Source organism: Squalius cephalus (genome assembly GCF_949319135.1).
Source record: "Squalius cephalus genome assembly, chromosome: 1".
In the NCBI taxonomy this organism is placed as follows: Eukaryota; Metazoa; Chordata; class Actinopteri; order Cypriniformes; family Leuciscidae; genus Squalius; species Squalius cephalus.
In genome coordinates, this window is record NC_137122.1 from 32,093,562 (window position 1) to 32,100,605 (window position 7,044).

A 7,044-nucleotide genomic window follows, 5' to 3' on the forward strand; every position below is an offset into this window, starting at 1 on the left:
AATTGAGTTCCTCAATACGTGTTATTTTTATTTAATAGAATCAAATTCGCGCAATTAATTATGAAGGTGATTTCAAGAGCCTCATTTGCAACACCCAGTCTTAACCCCTCCCTGAGTGCTTCGTAGAATTTTCTTTTTTTTTTTTTTTTTTTCTTCGTATTTAGCTAAACTCGAGCGCCTCATATACCTCGAGGACAGGTGCAAGACCAACCGAATAGTGATTGTATATTCTGCTTCTCTATTAGGCCGCACTGTTTTAACATGGCTGGAGAAATATAGCTTTCCATATAAATCTTCAAGGAATTAAACATCTCAAAACTCACTTGAAGTCTTTTTGCGTTTTTCATAATTTATATAGCCTACATTTTGATTGTGATTAAACCCGAAAATTGGATTTAATTATCTTTGACAACATTCTTTGACAATGCAATATTATATTCACTGTTACCTGGTTCGTGTATCATAACGAAAAAAAAAATATGTTATGGAATAGACCAGGAAATAGTCTGAATTGCACTTTTGGACTATAAAACACTTTTATTTTTTCATCTCGAAAAGAGGGTGAATTAGAGGAACTCCATCGTAAGGTGTTGTAAAATCGATTGAGGACCAGATCCTTTTGTCAAAAGGCAATATTTTTGATTGCAAAAGACAAAAAAATCTATTGGCAGCCGTACAAATTTGGGAATGATAGTTAAATGACATAGGCCTAAACAACATTTAGAAAGCTCGTCTTTATTTATTAATTAAATTCACGAAAATTAAACCTAAAACACAAAGTGATAACATATCCAATTATTTACACCTTACTTGAGTTCATCAATTTCGGGATCGTGAATAAACAATGCACATGTCAGTTATACTCCCCATCCCGCGTTTGCATGGCAGAGATAAGAGCGTTGAAGTCCGCCGGTGAATTAATGGGCATACGCTGTAAAGTAATCCTAAAATGCATGGCAGAGTAGCTGCAGGATAGGAGCCAAATGTCAAGTACCGTTTTAAGTGATTGTGAGAAAGATCTAAGTGGCACTGCTTTTCTTTGGCCACCAATGGTAGACTCCTCTGTCCCTGCAATCACTTCAACACTCCTTCTTATTGAAATAAGATTGAACTTTGATTCAATCGCCCACTTATAATATGAGGGATTATCGATTTTTGTCCCGAGCTTGAAACAAAAATGCAAGCGAGTTTTCACACAGACATCTTCTAATTTAGAAAGAATTGGGAAGTTTCAGTGAGGTAATTAAATAATTCCCTTTGAGGGCAATTAAAAGAGTGAAAACAGCATTAAGAGCAACTCATAATGCACTTTGTATTTAGAATGGGCAATTCTAGTATTAAGTTTAGCAATGCAATCAACAAATTATTAAAAATGTAATACATCCACAGTTTCCTATCTACATTAGTGTGTTCTATAGCATGTTTAAAGACTTGTTTTTATAATTGAATAATTCTATAATTTTATTATCATCACATGCTGGCTTAATTTGAAAATTCAATCCTCAGTAAAAAGGTGTACCATGAGGAAAACTAACAAAGCAAAGAGTTTTCATTAAAACAGTCTCACTAAATCATGGACCTCCTTCACAACAGTATCACATGTATTACCATTTGAAAGTTTTTTTTTTTTTTTTTTTCATACATATTCTTGACCCGGTGTAAGTCAGTATGATAAACATGACCCAAATGTTAACACTAACTCCCCTGGTCATTGTGGTTATTAAAAATCTAACAGCCTGTGTGACTGCTGCTTTGCACTTCTTTTCTAATTATCACCTTGTGAGATGTGTTTCATTACCTACATTTCATCTGATAAACCACTGAATTCTGGCCAAAAGAGAATTTGTTGGTCCATGACAACAATCTCAACAAGAGATTCATGGAGCCTGCAGCACATCTTTCTGGCTCTCAATGACCTCAGGCTCCAACAAATTATCCATTATATTAAAATGTTACTACTGAAAATATAGCTATAGGTTAGGCTATTTGTTTGAACAAATATGAAATTGTAGTGAAAATATTTTACTACTCATGCATGATGCAAAATCATAATGAAAACAAATTTCTTTGTTACAAATAATTTACATTGTGATGTTGATTTTTAGTTTCAACACTTTGTTAACCTTTTTAACTTATTCAACCGCCTAAAATGTTTGTATTAAAGCAGAACCGCTACTGGCAAAATATGTTTTCCTCATTTTAAAATGCATACTGATAATGTCACAACAAAGAAAGGCAATTACTTCATTAAGTAAAAAATGTGAACAAAATAACTGAAGCTTTATTCCTTTTGTCAATATATTCTTTATAATGTAAATGTTTTATGCTAATATTAAGTATATATAAACATGCATTATGAGTTGTGTCCTATTCAATGAGCTTATATATATATATATATATATATGGATCCTGGATCACAAGTCACAAGTCGCACGGGTATATTTGTGGCAATAGATAAAAATACATTATATGGGTCACAATTATCGATTTTTCTTTTATGCCAACAATCATGAGGATATTAAGTAAAGATCATATTCCATGAAGATATTTAGTAAATTTCCTACCGTAAATATATAAAACATTTCTTTTTGTGAGTGAATGCAGCACAATCGCGAACATAAATGGACAACTTTAAAGGCGGTTTTCTCAATGTTTTGATTTTTTTGCACCCTCAGATTCCAGATTTTCAAATAGTTGTATCTCGGCCAAATATTGTCATATGCTAAACAATCCATACGTCAATGGAAAGCGTATTTATTCAGCTTTCAGATGATGTATGAATCTCAAGTTAAAAAATTTGACCAATGTGACTGGTTTTGTGGTCCGTGGTCACACACAGAGAAACACACACACACACACATATATAACATGTAACAACTGGGGCAATGAGGCATCCACAAAATGCAGGCCTTGACAGTAGTAAGATACAAATCTAGTCATAATGTGCTTCACTGTGAACTGACACTGGCAGTTCATTCTCACCCGAAAGCTAATTCATTATCAATTAGAAGTGAAAATGGAGATGGGTGGGAAGGATCCTCGAGAGCCTGGCACCTGTATGTTCCTCACCTGCGCTGATGTGCCGCAGTGATGGCTAAAGCTCTCGCTGGTGATTTAGAAGGCTCTGTGTAAACAAGCGTTTCACTCCCCTGTCTTCCCAGGGACTCCAGACCCTAGAGGTTAATGAAGCGTGAAGTGTGAAAACTTCCTGAGATGGGATGAGTTAAATAGTGTTTCCAGATGTTAAGGCAACACTGTCCAAATCTATTTGTAAGTGTCGACCCTTTACGGGTCACAAATAACTCTAGTTATGTGAGAGATAAATAAGCTCCCCTTTGACCATTTACCAATCCAGCTGTTTATTTAAAAATACAGTATATAGCTACAGGGTAAGGGAGCAGCATTAAAAATGGATTCTGTGAAGCTAATGTAACCCATCACAGCTCACTAGAAGGTGTAAATGCGTTGATGTTCTCAGTAAAGAACTTGTTAACATCAAAATGACTTCACATAACGGTGAAGTGACAGTTTGAAGGGCCGTTGTAAAAATCTACTGGTGCTGGATTTCAGAATAAAGACTTCTGTTCCTGGAGGCTTTAGCACATGCAGACATTTTGAATTCAACATTAACTATGCTTTTCATTATAGTAGAGTAGGCTATTATTGTCTCCCTATCACTCGCAGGTTTTCTCTGTTCCTCTCTTCCAAACAACCACCACCATGCTAAGGTCAAACTTTGTTATGAGGATTTATAAGGTAACTTTTGTCATTGATTTGGGTCAAGTCCAACATAGCGGGACATGAAAGGAATTGCCTAAGGGTGTAGTTAACCCTGGGATAATTGGTAATTATTTTATACCTTAAACCGCATTAACCTTCCCCATTTCACATGGAGAGGACACAGTTAGTCCGATTCATAAAAGATCCGTTCAACCTGATGTGGAATACACAGCATCATAAAGAGACATACAGGGAGAAGGAAAATTATTCAATTCAGGTGAACTTTGAAAGATATTGAGTCAAAGCTATTTCTCAATCCATTATCAAACTACTCAAGAGAGGCTCTAAGAGGAGCTGTTTCTTCATAATGCAAACAAAAGGAAGGCTATTACAAAAAATCATAATGTCATGTGGCCAGTTTACACATGAAGTGCTGTTATAATGTTTGCAAAATGAAATGAAAAGTGAGGAGTGTATTTTCTGCGCCACTTGCGGCATCAAACAGAATTGCCAATATAATGTTTACTTCCAAATTTACAGTAGCCCATAAAATAAGTCATGATCTGGAGCAAAGAGGACTTTCAGACTTTTGCAGTTTATGCATTTAGCAACTGACTAAAAATAATAGGGGATAGTTTATTCTGATAATAGTAAAAAAAAATAAAAATACAAATACAAATACACAATATTTCGTTGTATTTTGGGTGTCGAAATTATCTAGTTTTTACTCCGCAGATTTTTATTAAAAATACAATTAACCAACGCTATCTCACGACCAATTCGTACGAATTCGTACGAGTGATAAAAAAGTGGCTAATTCGTACGAATTCGTACGACCTCACTCGTACGAATTTGTACGATTTGTCTAAACCCACGTGATGGGTAGGTTTAGGGGCGGGGTCAGGGGTAGGTCATTCGTATGAATTCATACGAATTGGGCAATTCGTAAAATATGTACGATTTAGCAAAAATCGTACGAATTCGTACGAGTGAGGTCGTATGAATTCGTACGAATTAGCCACCTCGTAGAATTCGTACGAATTGCCGTGAGATCAGGCTGAATTAACACAGCATCCATTTTCCAGTCATATTTCGACTAACGTTACCTTATATGACCTCATTTAACAAAAATTTTTTAACAAAAGTGCGAACGCAATGCCAAAATGCCCGTTTTGTCAACTATCCTTGCAAGCACAGTTAAATTAAGTTTTAAATTAAAGTAAAGAGTTGTGAGAAAATGTGCAGGTCTTAAAGTGACAGTAGCCTAATAAACCTGCTGCTGTCTGTCATTAAGGGTAATCAAAGAACAAAAATAAAAGAGAAAATCACTTAGTTACTACTCTTGACTGAATAGCTTTTGTAGCTTTAATAATGATTCATCTATATTTATTTATAATTTATGTTGTAAAGACTGTGAAGTGTTTGACAGCTTTATTCAATTTCTCTACCTGTTAGACTTGAAAATCTTAAAGCACTGTTTACAAGGCTACATGGGTCAAAAACAATGAAAACAATTACTTTTTTGTGCATTTTGACAAGGCAAGTCAAAATCTGAACCGGTCTGACTGGGCCAACAGAAAAGTAGCCCTGATATATTTAAGGGCACAGGTAAATGTGACATTTATTAGAATGGGTTTATGTGAAGATTGTTTTAAGTTCACTTAAATTAAAAGTTGATTATATTTTTATAAAGCCTATAAATGTTAAAATGTACAGCTTTCAATTATGGTAATACTAAATGGCTTAAATTAATGACTAAAATTGATCAATTGACAGCCTTAATTCAAACGCAACTTGCTCCACCTTGTGTCTCAAGCCAGGTTTATACTACACAACTTTTGCCCTGATTTGTTGCCTCCATTTGTAGTCTGGGGAAGTCAACGCTTGTTACCAAAAGTCAAAGCCAGTCTGCAGATTTTGAGCAGTTGGAGTTTGTTGTATGATTGGCCCATCATGTTTTTTTCCTCATCTTCAGACTGTGATTCAATCCAGTCAGAGGTTATCAAACATGTTTGATATTTTGAGATGTTTTTAGAACACGTGTCTCATCTCCTAGCAATGAGGTGTGTGTTTTTCTGAGTTCACGCCATGTTGTAATTACCAAAATTATGAGATGACAACACGTGACGTTCCACTTGGAGCACATTCCTCAGTCTCAGGATTATGCATTTCTATGGCAACATTATCAACGGCAAAATAATGCTGCGTTCACGCCATGTCGTAATTTTTGCGTTTCTATATCAATTATGCGTTTCTATGGTAACACTATCAATGCCAAATTTAACCTGCAGCGGTCAGTCGGAGCTCTCAGAAAATTCCCAGTTTACAAGTTGTTTATGAGTTCTAAGAGGATGTGAGCGCTTTCTTGTAATTAAATCTTGTAATTATGGTAATTCCGACATGGCGCAAAGTAAACGCACATATTCTGCTTGAGTTTGGCGTTCAAGGAAATGACTTGAAGTCTGGTAGTGTGTGATCCTCTTGTGGCGTCCGAAATCGCGTACTGTCTGAGTAGGTATTTCATTTGAATTTGAACTAACTTTGCGACATTTAAAAAAGTATTTTCTATTTAGTATGAATGTAATCAGGATACTACATCCACCATGTTGTCATTATCATGTGACCTACCAGCGTCAGCGTTGCTTCACCTCCATTGACAAATCCCCTCCCTTGGCCTCATGGGATAGTAAGTTGTCCATCGAATGCACATTTCAAAATCTCGCCGGAAGAAGGAGGTCATCCAGGAACTTCTGTTTTTCGAATACTATGTATTCAGACATACTGCTCTGTTGGCATACTGTTTTTCACATGCTATATAGTAGGGAAATATTCGATTTCGGACGCAGCGTCAGTCTTTTATTGTATGATGCCCAGTTTTTTTTTTTTTTCTAGCCATTTACAAAGTTGGCAAGTGTATGATGCCTAGTGTTTTGAAATATGTTAGGATTTTTAAAGTTGTGCTGTGTAGGCTATTCCAGACTTGAGATGTGTATTGTAGTGAAAATGACCTCAAAGGACTTATAGATAGTCTATAGATTGGGTCAGAGTAGCACCATATTAAATGTTTTGACAGGATTGAAAACGAGGCTTTGAGGGATAGAAGTACAGTTTATTCAATTGAATGTAGCCTACTGTTGTTTAACAACATACCGATTGTTCATCTACGAAACACCGTTCCAAAAACTTTCAGTGAACAAAAACTTCATAAAACAATTTTGAAAGTTGAAAGTTGTGAAAATTTCATCTAGGATCTTATGCATGCCATTGTAAAACCTATCACTCACAGCCTCGTTTCCATTTGTGTCAAATCCAATATGGTGATCT